Source organism: Phocoena sinus, chromosome 17 (assembly GCF_008692025.1).
Source record: "Phocoena sinus isolate mPhoSin1 chromosome 17, mPhoSin1.pri, whole genome shotgun sequence".
Classification (NCBI taxonomy): Eukaryota; Metazoa; Chordata; class Mammalia; order Artiodactyla; family Phocoenidae; genus Phocoena; species Phocoena sinus.
In genome coordinates, this window is record NC_045779.1 from 60,523,427 (window position 1) to 60,537,984 (window position 14,558).

General features: G+C 41.4%; 1 protein-coding gene across 3 annotated transcripts in view; it reads left to right on the top strand.

Annotated features, from left to right (window-relative positions):
• Nucleotides 1-14,558, top strand: part of DEPTOR (DEP domain containing MTOR interacting protein) — a 145,926-nt gene that overhangs the window by 102,429 nt on the left and 28,939 nt on the right. The gene's annotated exons all lie outside the window — the stretch shown is intronic.

The window sequence follows — 14,558 nt, forward strand, 5'->3', positions numbered from 1 at the left end:
ATTTTTAGTATTAAAGTAATGAATATAGAGTCAAGAAAATTTGGAAAACACACACAGGGAGAAAAAAATCATAACTGCCTATAATCTTTCCTAGCTTAGAGATAACCACTCTTTACATTTTTAAGCAGCTCTTTTGAAGTATAATTGACATACATTGAAGTGTATCACTGTTAACATTTTGATTTATATTCTTCCAGACTTCTATGTATGTGTGTATATATATATATATATATATATATATATACACATACATATATAAGTATATATATACACATTGTTTTTATTTGTAAAGAAATATGGTATAAGAGGATATTGAGAGCACTGGTTTTCTGCTTCAAAACACCTTTATCTAGCACAGTTTTGTTCTGTCATCTGTAAAATATTTCACAGAGGGTATTTATCTCTTGATTATCTTGGACCATGGGAGGATGCAGGAGACTTGAAAGCCACAGATTATTCCCCCCTTTATTTCTTCAATACTTTCACCCTATCCCCTCAGTCCTTTTCCTAGAGCAGTAAACCAGTGAAGCAATAGCATGGTTTGGATCTCCACAGCTCTGGTTTCCAGCACTTACCTTCTGGCAATGGTTTACCTACTAGAAAAGAGAGGTGGGCAGCCGAGACCAGCTCAAGGGAGCACAGAGCAGAGATTATGGCCAGTCCAGGTAACCGATGCTGGTAGGATTCAGGATTGACTCTGCCCCCTGATTTGAACACCTCCTTCACGCAGGGAGGCACAGGCTTCCTGTGTCTTGTGCTCTGGGTAGGTTACAGAAGCCTCGTTGGCTAAGTCCATCTGTATTAGAGGCCCTTCCTACATCCTCAGTATTGCAGTGGGCACAGCCCCAAAGAAACCCAGAGCAGGAAAGTTGGCCAGGAGCATTTGTATCTGCGCTGAGGCTGAATTTTTCATTTTCTAATGGAACTCTTGGCTGTGGGAAGAGTTTTATATTTTATTCCCACAGTAAAGTACCTCAGTATAAATTATTTCTGGCAGCGTGCTTTGGTTCTGAGCGTGCACTCACTCGCTTGGGGCTTGAAGCATACTTCCTTTGGGGAAAACAATGGGTTTACATTGCAGCTAAAGACGTTGTTTTGCTTAGCCAGGTGTCTTTCATTGATTCTAGTCCATCTTTATTGATTAACATGCATAACTGTTCTAGACATTGTCAGTTGATTTGTTAATTAACTTCTGAATGTACATACCCTGATAGATGGGTAACCTGATACACTTTTGTCAATTTCAGAAGCTAACACTTCATACGGTTTATATTCTTAGTTTCTCAGGGGGTTGTACAATGGTTTTCATATGTTATAGGGCAGTACAGCATTCAGTAGAACAGCGTTTCCAAAATTGTATTATACAGCTCTCTGGTCCAGCAAAACATCCTGTCCTGAGGTTCTGTGATCAAAACAGTTTTCAACTGCTGCACAGTTTATTCCCCTCTTGGAAATCTACAAAAAGCACATTAGCATACTAAAAATGCTGGGAAATCCATCTGGGGGAAAAAAATCTGTTTAAATTATCTAACACAACATTTATCACTGAAATGAAATCTTAAAATATAGCCCTGTTCTAAAAACCTGCTTTTGATGAAATTCAGTATTAGAATGACTGTATTGAGATATTTTTGAATTGTGCTATTGGTTAAATGAAAATGACAGGGAATAACATGCTCTTCCACGTAATCTACTTGTGTATGTTCATTTAAATCCATTACTTTGTTATAGAAAACACTGAATGAATTATTTCGTATATTTACCATATGTATTTGTTATAGAATAACTTATATAAAAAGCCCTTTGTATAACCCAGGGGTCCCCAACCCCCGGGCCGCAGACCGGTACTGGTCCGTGGCCCCTTAGGAACCGAGCCACACGGCAGGAGGTGAGCGGCGGGTGAGTACGCGAAGCTTCATCTGCCGCTCCCCGCCGCTCCCCATCGCTAGTGTTAACACCCCTGCCCCGGTCCAGGGAAAAATTGTCTTCCACGAAACCAGTCCCTGGCACCAAGAAAGTCAGGGACCGCTGGTATAACCCAGTCCTGGAGGATTGTTAACACCAACCTGTCACATCGCTGCTGCTCTTGAACTTCAGGGCAGCGTGTCTGGTTGTGTGGAGCTCGGCTGGGGGGAAGGGGGTGCGCAGCAAGGGTGACCGTACAAGAGCCTGTCCTGGGGAAGGATCTGGTGACCTGGGCAGTGACCAACCTGCTTGGTCTGGGTGGTAGAAATTGCCCATCTGGTCAGAAGCCTCCTTTCAGCACCTCTGACTGGCAAGAGCTGATCCAGGACAGTGAAAAGTGTCCCACTTTGCCTTCCATGGCAGTGTCTACACAGAAGACCAGGCTCACGTCTCAGGTCTCATCCCTCGTTTTCTCCTACTTTCCAATGTAGACAAAACTTTACATCTGGGCCTTTGTGACCTTTCCATCCAGCGGAATTTTTCTACTTTTACTGTGGCTGCTTAATTTCACTGCTTTCCTTGCCAAAACAGAAATCGTTTTGTAACTAGTTTCTGTATGTTTACCATTTCTCGCTTTTTAAAAAATTTTTTGAATTCTAATTTTTAATTTATTTATTTATATATATATTTTTCTTTCTCCAGTACGCGGGCCCCTCACTGCCGTGGCCTCTCCCGCTGCAGAGCACAGGCTCTGGACGCACAAGCTCAGCAGCCATGGCTCACGCTCCGCGGCATGTGGGATCTTCCCAGACCGGGGCATGAACCTGCGTCCCCTGCATTGGCAGGCGGACTTTCAACCACTGCGCCACCAGGGAAGCCCCTATTTTATTTACTTTTTTATATAGCAGGTTCTTATTAGTTATCCATTTTATACATATTAGTGTATATATGTCAATCCCAGTCTCCCAATTCATTCCACCACCAACAGCCCCCCCCCGCCCCCCCGCCGCTTTCCCCCCTTGGTGTCCATATGTTTGTTCTCTACATCTGTGTCTCTGTTTCTGCCCTGCAAAGTGTTTCATCTGACCATTTTTCTAGGTTCCACATATATGTGTTAATATACTATATTTGTTTTTCTCTTTCTGACTTACTTCACTCTGTATGACAGTCTCTAGATCCATCCACATCTCTACAAATGACCCAGTTTCATTCCTTTTTGTGGCTGAGTAATATTCCATTGTATATATGTACCACACCTTCTTTATCCATTCATCTGTCAATGGGCATTTAGGTTGCTTCCACGACCTGGCTATTGTAAATAGTGCTGTAATGAACATTGGGGTGCATGTGTCTTTTTGAATTATGGTTTTCTCTGGGTATATGCCCAGTAGTGGGATTACTGGGTCATATGGTAATTCTATTTTTAGTTTTTTAAGGAACCTCCATGCTGTTCTCCATAGTGGCTGTATCAATTTACATTCCCACCAACAGTGCAAGAGGGTTCCCTTTTCTCCACACTCTCTTCAGCATTTATTCAGCATTTAAACAAAAGTCCAGACTTTTGTTTGTTGGAAGATTTTTAATCACAGTTTCAATTTCATTACTTGTGATTGGTCTGTTCATATTTTCTATTTCTTCCTGGTTCAGCCTTGGAAGTTTATACCTTTCTAAGAATTTGTCCATTTCTCCTAGGTTGTCCATTTTATTGGCTTAGGGTTGCTTGTAGTAGTCCCTTATGATGCTTTGTATTTCTGTGGTCCATTGTAACTTCTCCTTTTTCATTTCTGACTTTATTGATTTGAGTCCTCTCCCTCTTTTTCTTGATGAGTCTGGCTAAAGGTTTATCAATTTTATTTTTTGTCTCAAAGAACCAGCTTTTAGTTTTATTGATCTTTGCTATTGTTTTCTTTGTTGCTATCTCATTTATTTCTGCTCTGATCTTTATGATTTCTTTCCTTCTACTAACTTTGGGTTTTCTTTGTTCTTCTTTTTCTAGTTCCTTTAGGTGTAAGGTTAGATTGTTTATTTGAGATTTTTCTTGTTTCTTGAGGTAGGCTTGTATAGCTATAAACTTCCCTCTTAGAACTGCTTTTGCTGCATCCCTTAGGTTTCGGATCATTGTGTTTTCGCTGCCATTTGTCTCTAGGTATTTTTTGATTTCTTCAGCGATCTCTTGGTTATTTAGTAACGTATTCTTTAGCCTCCATGTGTTTGTGTTTTTTACATTTCTTTCCCTGTAATTGATTTCTAATCTCATAGTGTGGTGGTCAGAAAAGATGCTTGATATGATTTCAATTTTCTTAAATTTACCGAGGCTTGATTTGTGACCCAAGATGTGATCTATCCTGGAGAATGTCCCATGTGCACTTGAGAAGGAAGTTTAATCTGCTGTTTTTGGATGGAATGTCCTATAAATGTCAATTTAATCTATCTGGTCTATTGTGTCATTTAAGGCTTGTGTTTCCTTATCAATTTTCTGTCTGGATGATCTGTCCATTGGTGTGAGTGAGGTGTTAAAGTCCCCCAGTCTTACTGTGTTACTGTCAATTTCCTCTTTTATAGCTGTTAGCAGTTGCCTTATGTATTGAGGTGCTCCTATGTTGGGTGCATATATATTTATAATTCTTATATCTTCTTCTTGGATTGATCCCTTGATCATTATGTAGTGTCCTTCCTTGTCTCTTGTAACATTCTTTATTTTAAAGTCTAGTTTATCTGATATGCGTATTGTTACTGCAGCTTTCTTTTGACTTCCATTTGCATGGAATATCTTTTTCCATCCCCTCACTTTCAGTCTGTATGTGTCCCTAGGTCTGAAGTGGGTCTCTTGTAGACAGCATATATTTGGTCTTCTTTTTGTATCCATTCAGCTAACCTGTGTCTTTTGCTTGGGGCATCTAATACATTCACGTTTAGGGTAATTATTGATATGTATGTTCCTATTACCATTTTCTTAATTGTTAATGTGTTTGTATTTTTAGGTCCTTTTCTTCTCTTGTGTTTCCCACTTAGAGAAGTTCCTTTAGCATTTGTTGTAGAGCTGGTTTGGTGGTGCTGAATTCTCTTAGCTTTTGCTTGTCTGTAAAGCTTTTGATTTTTCCATCGCATCTGATTGAGAGATCTTTGCTGGGTAGAGTAATCTTGGTTGTAGGCTTTTCCCTTTCATCCCTTTAAATATATCGTGCCACTCCCTTCTGGCTTGTAGAGTTTCTGCTGAGAAATCAGCTGTTAACCTTCTGGGAGTTCCCTTGTATGTTATTTGTCATTTTTCCCTTGTTGCTTTCAATAATTTTTCTTTGTCTTTAATTTTTGTCAAATTGATTGCTGTGTGTCTTGGCATGTTTTCCTTGGGTTTATCCTGCCTGGGATTCTCTGTGCTTCCTGGACTTGGGTGGCTATTTCTTTTCCCACGTTAGGGAAGTTTTCGACTCTAATCTCTTCAAATATTTTCTCGGGTCCTTTCTCTCTCTCTTCTCCTTCTGGGACCCCTATAATGTGAATGTTGGTGCCTTTAATGTTGTCCCAGAGGTCTCTTGGGCTGTCTTCATTTCTTTTCATTCTGTTTTCTTTATTCTGTTCCACGGCAGTGAATTCCACCATTCTGTCTCCCTGGTCACTTATCCGTTCTTCTGCCTCAGTTATTCTGCTATTGATTCCTTCTAGTGTATTTTTCATTTCAGTTATTATATTGTTCATCTCTGTTTGTTTATCCTTTAATTCTTCTAGGTCTTTGTTAAGCATTTCTTGCATCTTCTTGATCTTTGCCTCCATTCTTTTAACAAGGTCCTCAATCATCTTCACTATCATTATTCTGAATTCTTTTTCTGGAAGGTTGTCTATCTCCACTTCTTTAAGTTGTTTTTCTGGGGGTTTATCTTGTTCCTTCATCTGGTACATAGTCCTCTGCCTTTTCATCTTGTCTATCTTTCTGTGAATGTGGTTTTCCTTCCACAGGCTGCAGAATTGTAGTTCTTCTGCTTCTGCTCTCTGCCTCTGGTGGATGAGGCTATCTAAGTAGGCTTGTCCCATTTCTCGCTTTTATTTTACCATTTAATGAGGTTTGGAAAATTTTAAGAAGTGGGCCACCAGTGTGTGGACAGGTCAGGCCCCAGAGTGAAGAGACTGAGTTTCATATTCCCCTCCTAACACTTCTTGACCTTTCCAGACCCAGAGGAGAGCTCTTTGCCTGGTTTAAAGGGAACCCTTCCCCCATGATGAGGGGAGACTGTCACACCTGTATTAAAATTTCCTTCTCTAGAAGTTCTGGAAGAACTCCAGAGAAAATGTGTCCTTAGGGAGAGTGATAAGATCCACCTAACTCCTTTTCTGGATGGGATGGAGAAGTCTGTGATCTAGCCCCGATTCCCAGAACTCTTCGTACTCACAGCCTCCTCGTAGCTGACCCAGGCTGCTGGGGGTGGGTCAGGCAGCTAAGTTGCAGGAGAGGATTGCTGAGATGTAGGCCAGGGAAGGTTCCACCTTGACTTCAGTTGTAAACGGAATTGAGTTTTAAGTGTTCTGGTCAAAAGACTTTTGCATCATCTCCAGCTGGTTTGAAAATTTTATTTTTACTCTAGTCCATTTCCCTTCTTCCCTTCCAATTACCTTCTCCTCCTCATGCAGTAATAGCGTATTTGTCCCCAGAGACCAAAAAGGGAACAGATGTTACCAGAGGCCCCAAACTATAATCTTAGTTTTCAGTTTTGTCTCAATCGAGATGAACATAAAAAAGAGAACAATTAATTACACCTTTGCTGGTAAGTTTCTATATTCTTTCATATTCCTCTCCACCCCTTACGGCCTAGAGAACAACAGCAGTAGTATCATTAGAATTCTCACTTGATCCACCATTTCTTAATTTGGAGTTATTTTTATTTTGAAGGTTCTTTTACCTAAAAAATGAAATCTGTAAACCTCTGGCTTAGAAGACCTTTCCTTGGCATTGCAACTCTAGAATGGAACATGAAATACAGGACCCATCAAAGTTGAGTCAACCCATGCAATGCATTTTCATCTGAAAGAGGTTGTTCTGTACATTTTCCCTTTGGCCACCCTTCACTTATCCTTTAGCAATTCCATACCAGTAACTTCTGGTTCATTTCAACACAATGGGGAAAGGAGGAAAGAAGAGAAAAAACCAATAATTTATTGAGTGTCTTCTGTATGCCTGACCTTGCACCATGCTAGCCCCTTTCTGTACATGAGTCCACTTCATATCAGCAGCTAAATACTAAAATCCTGAAGGAAGAAGTATTTCCAGGAGGAATACTTCTATTTCTTACCTCTTTTTGTCTACTTTGAAAAGGAATAAAGTTCCTTCCCCAGAATAGTCTACTGGCTACAGTCTAGTGAATATCACTTAAACTTGGCTTCGTGTCGCAAACTTTAATGACATCCTCTTTTCTGATTTTATCACATCAAGTCTAAACCCATTTCTGGGTCACATTCTCTATCATAACTTCGTTTTCCCTGATCCTCTAGTAGCTATCTTTCACTCTAGTCAGGGCAGAATTTTTACATTTCACAGATACATCATGAGTGTGCCTAGGTCTGCCCCTCAAGTAAATCTAATTACTTGACTCTGATTGTTAAAACCTTATTGGCTTCCCATGACAATGAAAATAAATTCCAGATGCCTTCTATGGCCCTCAAAGTACATGATCTGGGCCCTTTTGATTAGAATATTATCTTTAACCCTGTTTTTCTTGCAACCCCATTGGCCTCAGGCTGAATGACTGGTTCCGTTGTTGTCATTCAAGTCTCAGATTCAATGTCAATTTTTCAGGGAAGACTTTCTTAAATACCCTGTCTTCCTCCAGTTACTCTTTATCATATTACCCTGTCTTATTTTTTCAAGACATAACATTTATCAGAATCAGATAATAGTACCTAACATTTATTATTTATCTGTCTCCAGTAGCTCCATAAATGTACGGACCTTGTCTGTCTTAACTACTATATTCCCAGTACTCAGCACAATTCCCGGCATTTAGTAAGCACTGGAAGCAAATTTGTTGAATGATCCAGTGAATCGGTGCTTCTATAGAAAGGCTAAGGAGTTCACTCATTGAACACCTGCATTGTGTTCCCATGCATTTCACACACATTATCTCTTTTATTGTTCTTATACCTTTTGAAGTGGGGGTGGGTCATGTTCTCCCTACCTTGCAAATGAGGAAACTGAGACCCAGTTAATCCTTTTCCCAAGGTCACCCAGCTTGTAAATGTTAGAGCTTGGTTAGAACCTGGTCTCTCCACCCCAAAGTCCTCATAATGCTTCCTGTTGCATTACTTCAAAAAATACAAACCCGTGAGGCAGAGCCCAGTAGATGATATAGTCCAATAAAACCTTAAACCCTTTGTGAACTGCTCATGGATGCATGACTTTTCATGTCTCTTGAGTGGAGAATTTGTATTCAATTCAAGACGAATTGTTGCGGTGGTCACACGTTCACCTGCCTTGGCTTGAAGAAGATCAAATAAATGATGTTTATTCTTAGCACCAGCCCCTCACCTAGGTCAGGGCTAGATCTTGCAGGGTCATCCAAGTGAAAGATATAACAAAAAATCCACTTCTGTTAGTTTAATCAAACACTTACCAGGGCAAACCATTCAGCCTTCAGACTGTGAAGGAATTTGAGCCATATTTACAAATAAGAAACAAAAGATATCCTTGCTCTTTTCTGGAAAGTTTATTTTTTTTCTGGTGGGAATAATTAAATCCTGTGAGAAACGGTATTCAAGTTCACGCAACCCTATGCCAACTCTCAGAGGGATTTCAAGACTCCTGGCTTCTTTTCTTGTTTCCTGCTGTGATGAATTGATGGATGTGGACGTATGAGGCCTTTTTGCCCTGTTTGTTTGTTTCTTTGTATGTTTATATGGAGACAAAACCATCTGAGTCAGAGTAAGGAATTAGTGGCCATTGTGTTCTTTTTTTCTCCTTTCAAAAATCCCTATTTCTCTTTTAGAAGAAAAATGTCAAAATCCTTCTTTTTGATCTTTCCTCCCCATGCCCACAAACCTGTATATTCCATGGAATTTTCCTCCTGAACCAAAAGAGGCCAGTTGGGCAAACCATCCCACGTCCCTAATTAATTTAGCCAGGACAGTTTGGGCACTGAAGTAGCAAATGGTGGGATGATAATCAACACGTATGAAAAATATTGCATACTGTGATATTTTAAAAGTAGTTCCTTTCCAGTTGAGTTCAGAAAAGTCATATGTGCGGATAAAAAGGGTTGTCTGGGGGGCTTCCCTGGTGGCGCGGTGGTTGAGAGTCCGCCTGCCGATGCAGCGGACACGGGTTCGTGCCCCGGTCCGGGAACATCCCACATGCCGCAGAGTGGCTAGGCCCGTGAGCCATGGCCGCTGAGTCCGCGCGTCCAGAGCCTGTGCTCCGCAAGGGGAGAGGCCACAACAGTGAGAGGCCCGCGTACCGCAAAAAAAAAAAAAAAAGCGTTGTCTGATGCACTGTGCTACATCTTATTCTAGCGGAGTTGTCAGTTTCTCAGTCAACAGGAAGTGGAAGCGTCAGTGTTCCTTTGCTCATCATTGGGCATGGTGGGCGGAGAGAGATGAGCAGTCTCTCTGTGGGGGGCCCTGCCAGCACCAGAGGCCACTTCTCAGGGCCTTAGCTCAGACCTCTTTTCTGCTCCATGCCCTTCCTTGGCGGAGAACCATCCCTCATGTCAAGCGCTGGCAGCCCTGGAGAAGACAGGGCAACTCTGCACAGTTCTTTGTTCACTTAGTATTTCTTGACCACCTACCATGAGCCAGACATCATGTTAGGCCTTCCTGGGATTTAAGGTCTAAAGAGGGAGAGAGACATTCATCACATAATTCACACACACACACACACACACACACACACACACACAGGGTTTATTCCATATAGAAGAAACCCAGAATGGAACATAGTTCCTTGGAAGAAAAGAATAACAGCTAAGACTTGACTGCAGTGTAAAGAAGATTTTGGAAGGAGAGGTAGCAGTGAGTTTGAGCAGTGTTTCTCAACCTATTTTTTATTATCTTTCCCTTAAGGAGCCTTTTCAAGACATTTTTTTTTTCCTTACTCATCTCTCCCCCATGAAATGTGGATACCACAGATAACTATATACCTGTTTATGGACTATATGTATGTGCGTATATGTATGTATATGTTTTATACATAAAAAGAGGAAGATTGTTTTTTCATCTGCTAAGAGGTAGGAAAAAAACTACCTAGGTCACCCCCAATGAAAATGCACAAGTTAGGGGAGGAAAGCTTAAGAGATTTATAAAATTGTGTTTTGAATTGAATCATAATTTTCGTATGACAGAATACACAGCTTTTTAAAATTTATTTATTCGTTCATTTATTTATTTTGGCTGCACCGCACAGCTTGCGGGATCCTATTTCCCTGACCAGGGATCAAACCTGCGCCCTCACCCCTGGACCACCAGGGAATTCCCAACACAGCTTTTAAGTATATAGTTTGATAGGTTTTGTCAAATGTATGCACCTGTGCAACTGCCAATCAGCACATAGAACATTTCCCGTATTCCAGAAAGTTCCCTCCTGCCTCTTTCCAGTCAGTCCCCTCCCACCAGAGGCAACCACTGTTATGAGTTCTGTCACCAGAAATTAGTTTAGACTTAGAGTCAGACAGAATCCTGGCTCCCCTCCTCATGGCTCTGTGATGTTTGGCACAGTATTTCTTTTCTCTGGGCTTTTTTCTCATCTGGTAAATGAGGACATATGTGGAGTCCTCCTTACAGGGCTGGTGAGGGAGGCGGGTTGCCCTTCATTCCCCGCAGCGTGACTGCAAGGAATACATCTCGAAGAGGTGTTCCTAGCTTGTGGAATAAGTCTGAGTATTTCTTCAATCCTGGAAATCCTTCTCAAATTCCCTGAGCCAGCCTTTCCACTTTAAGTTGCCATTTGCCTCGTGACCTGAGAATTCTGCCCAGTCCTCGCACCTCCCCCATGTTTCTGCTCCTAAGCTCATCTAGAAAGCCACACTCTGCTGCTTACTGAGGCTGCACGGTCCTTTCTGACGGATTTCATCCACTAGCACTTTCAGAAACCTCCCAGAAACTGACATATATACACCACTATGTATAAAATAGATAACTAATGAGAACCTACTGTATAGCACAAGGAACTCTACTCAATGCTCTGTGGTGACCTAAATGGAAAGGAAATCAAAGAAAGAGGGGATGTATGTATACGTATGACTGATTCACCTTCCTGTGCAGCAACAAACTAACGCAACATTGTAAAGCAACCGTACTCCAATAAAAATTAATTTTAATAAAATCTCCCAGAAAATTCCCAGAAGTCATGTCTGACTTCTCCTGGCCATTCTTCTTCCTTTCATCTGACCCATCACATTCCCTTTACTTGTGGCCCATCCCACATTCACTGAGGGCTTAAGTTTCTCATTTGTGTTTGGCACCAGGTCATGTCATAAAGAGCCCAGGCTTGGGTGTCAGATACCAGATGTTTGAGGCCCAAGTTCACCACTTCCATAGGACCCAGGATAACTACTTAAACTCTAGGCCTCAAATGCTTCACCTTCTTTTTCTAAATTGATGTATCGTTGATGGACAATATTATTTAAGTTTCAGGTGTACAACATAGTGATTAACAATTTTTAAAGGTTATTCTCCATTTATAGTTATTATAAAATTGGCTATATTCCCTGTGTTATACAATAGATTCTTGTAGCTTATGTATTTTATACATAATAGTTTGTACCTCTTCCAGGTTCCTTGTTTTGTTTTTTTTTTTTTTTTTTTGCGATACACGGGCCTCTCCCTGCTGTGGCCTCTCCCGTTGCGGAGCACAGGCTCCGGACGCGCAGGCTCAGTGGCCATGGCTCATGGGCCCAGCCGCTCCGCGGCATGTGGGATCTTCCCGGACCGGGGCACGAACCCGTGTCCCCTGCATCGGCAGGTGGACTCTCAACCACTGCGCCACCAGGGGAGCCCTAGTTTGTACCTCTTAATCCCCTACCCCATTTGCCCTCCCCCCTTAAATTCTTCACCTTTACAATGACACTTATAATAGTTACAATTAAATGAAATGTGTCCTAGCACAGTATCTGGCTCATAATAAGCAGTAAGCATTTGTAGGTGTCATGTATTATATTGCTTGTTAGAATCTTTGTGTTGGTCTTCTGGCTGACTCTCGCTTAAATAAATTTATGTTTACAAACACATAACGCAGAGTAACAAAACAGTAGCCAAAATGGGATATCATGGGAAGCCGAATCTATGTAATCATATGTTTCTGCCATATTGCAGCACGCCATTACAATTCTATCACTTTCTTAGAAATGCTAAATCTCTGTTTCTCATCTTAAAATGGCAGTGTTAATTGCTTCATGGCATGACTGTGAGAATAGATAAGGAAATGTGTATGAAGTATCAAGCCCCTGGCCTGTCACATAGTACCATTTAGTGAGCATCAGCTAACGTATTTCATCAAATATAAGGTGCATTGATCATAAGATGTGACCCGATTTCAGAGTTGTTAAAGGGTGCATCTGAAAATAAGTGATTATTGGCATTACATCAAATTTCAGCCCTACTGACTGCTATACACATATCAGTGGGTTTGTTTTCATGTCTTGCTAAGCTTTTTAACACTGAGGTGAAACTAAACACTTTTAATCAGAACTGTAGAAAAAGGAACCTTTTACAAAGCAAAGACACGGGAAGTGTTAGAAATATCTTGATATAATCCTGAGCTGTTCCTAAGTAGATCTGCTGTGGGATCTAATACTGGCTTTCTTTGTGCTGGATCCCTGGAGACAGGAAGAAGGGCAAGTACTGAGAAATGGACAGCCCTGGGACCCCTCGGGTCTTAATAGATTAGGTGGTAACTTTATTTTTCTGGGTCACAACTAAATAATTAGTGAGAGGCCAAATCCTGTCAACCCTCTGAAGGACTCTACAAAACCAGTTACCCCCAGACTGTCTCCAGGTGTAAAGTCAGGGACCTCCCCAAGACTGACTGTATCTGGAAGAAATTCAAAACTGTCCCAACCCAGGCAGGACATCTCTTTCCAAAGCTGTACTCCTGGATTTATCCATAAACAATCCAAGTATCATGGGAAGTAAAGATAAGTATAGTAATGTCTTTATTGTCTCCACTTGTATGTGACTTACAGAAGATTCCACAGTTTAAGGCTATATATCAGTTACAATTAGCTTCCTTTATGAACGAAGTGAAATCTTCATGAACAGTGGTTAAGACTAGTATTTCTTTTTTTTTTTAATTTATTTATTTCTTTATTTTTGGCTGCATTGGGTCTTTGTTGCTGTGCATGGGCTTTCTCCAGTTGCAGCAAGTGGTGGCTACTCTTCCATGCAGTGCACGGACTTATTGTGGTGGCTTCTCTTGTTGCAGAGCATGGGCTCTAGGGGCACGGGCTCAGTAGTTGTGGCACATGGGCTTAGTTGCTCCGTGGCATGTGGGATCTTCCCGGACCAGGGCTTGAACCCATGTCTCCTGCATTGGCAGGCAGATTCTTAACCACTGTGCCACCAGGGAAGTCCCTAGACTAGTATTTCTTTGCCATGTAAAAGCTGGAAAAAATTCAGTTCAAGGCTGAGATATGTCTCTGAGGTCTCTGATTTCCCACTTTATGTGTTTTCACTTTGCTCAGCTTCCATTCACAAGGCCACTTCATGGTCTAGGATGGCTGCTGTAACTCTAGCCATTAGGTTTACTTCCTGAAAGTTGCACACACTACTTCTGTTTATATTCCATTGACTAGAACGTAACCACACATGGCCACACTTAGCTGCAAGGGAATCTTGGAAACGTTGAGTTTATTCTGGGTGACTATTATGGGTTCAGTTGTATACTGGTCCCAAAAAGATATATTGAAGTCCTAACCCCCAGTACCTGAGAATGTGACCTTATTTGGAAATAGGGTCTTAACAGGGGTAATCAAGTTAAGATGGGGTCATTAGGACTTAATCCAATATGACTGGTGCACTTATAAAGAGGGTATATTTGGACATAGAGACAGATCCACACAGAATAAAGATAATGTGAAGGCATACATGGAGAAGATGGCCATGTGACTGGAGAGATGCATCTACAAGCCAAGGAATGCCGAGGATTGCCAGCCAACATCAGACGCTGGAAGGTACAGGGAAGGATTCTCCTCTAGAGCCATCAGAAAGAGCATGGCCCGCTGATACCTTAATTTCATACTCCCAGCCTCCAGAACTATGAGACAATGGATTTCTGTTGTTTTAATCCACCCTGTTTTTGGTATTTGTCATGGTAGCCCTAGGAAACTAATATAGCGACTGTGTCCAGGAAAAAAAAGGAGGTTCTATTAGTAAAGAGAGTGGGGACAATGGATATTGGAAGACAACTAAGAGTTTCTGTCATTGACCAGAAAGAGCTGTACCAACATCCTTCAACTAATACTTATTGAGTGCCTACTGCATATGGTGCCCTGTGGGGTCTGCTGGTGGGCAAAGCAAGTGAGGCTCCTGCCCTTGTGGAGCTTCAGGCCGAGTGATGAAGCAGATATTAATTATTCACTCAAGTAGTTAATTATAAACAGTAATATGTGTGTTTGACAGGAACATTACTGGGTGCAAGACTTGGGGTCTTAGATACACATTTTTGTAAGTTTGCATAT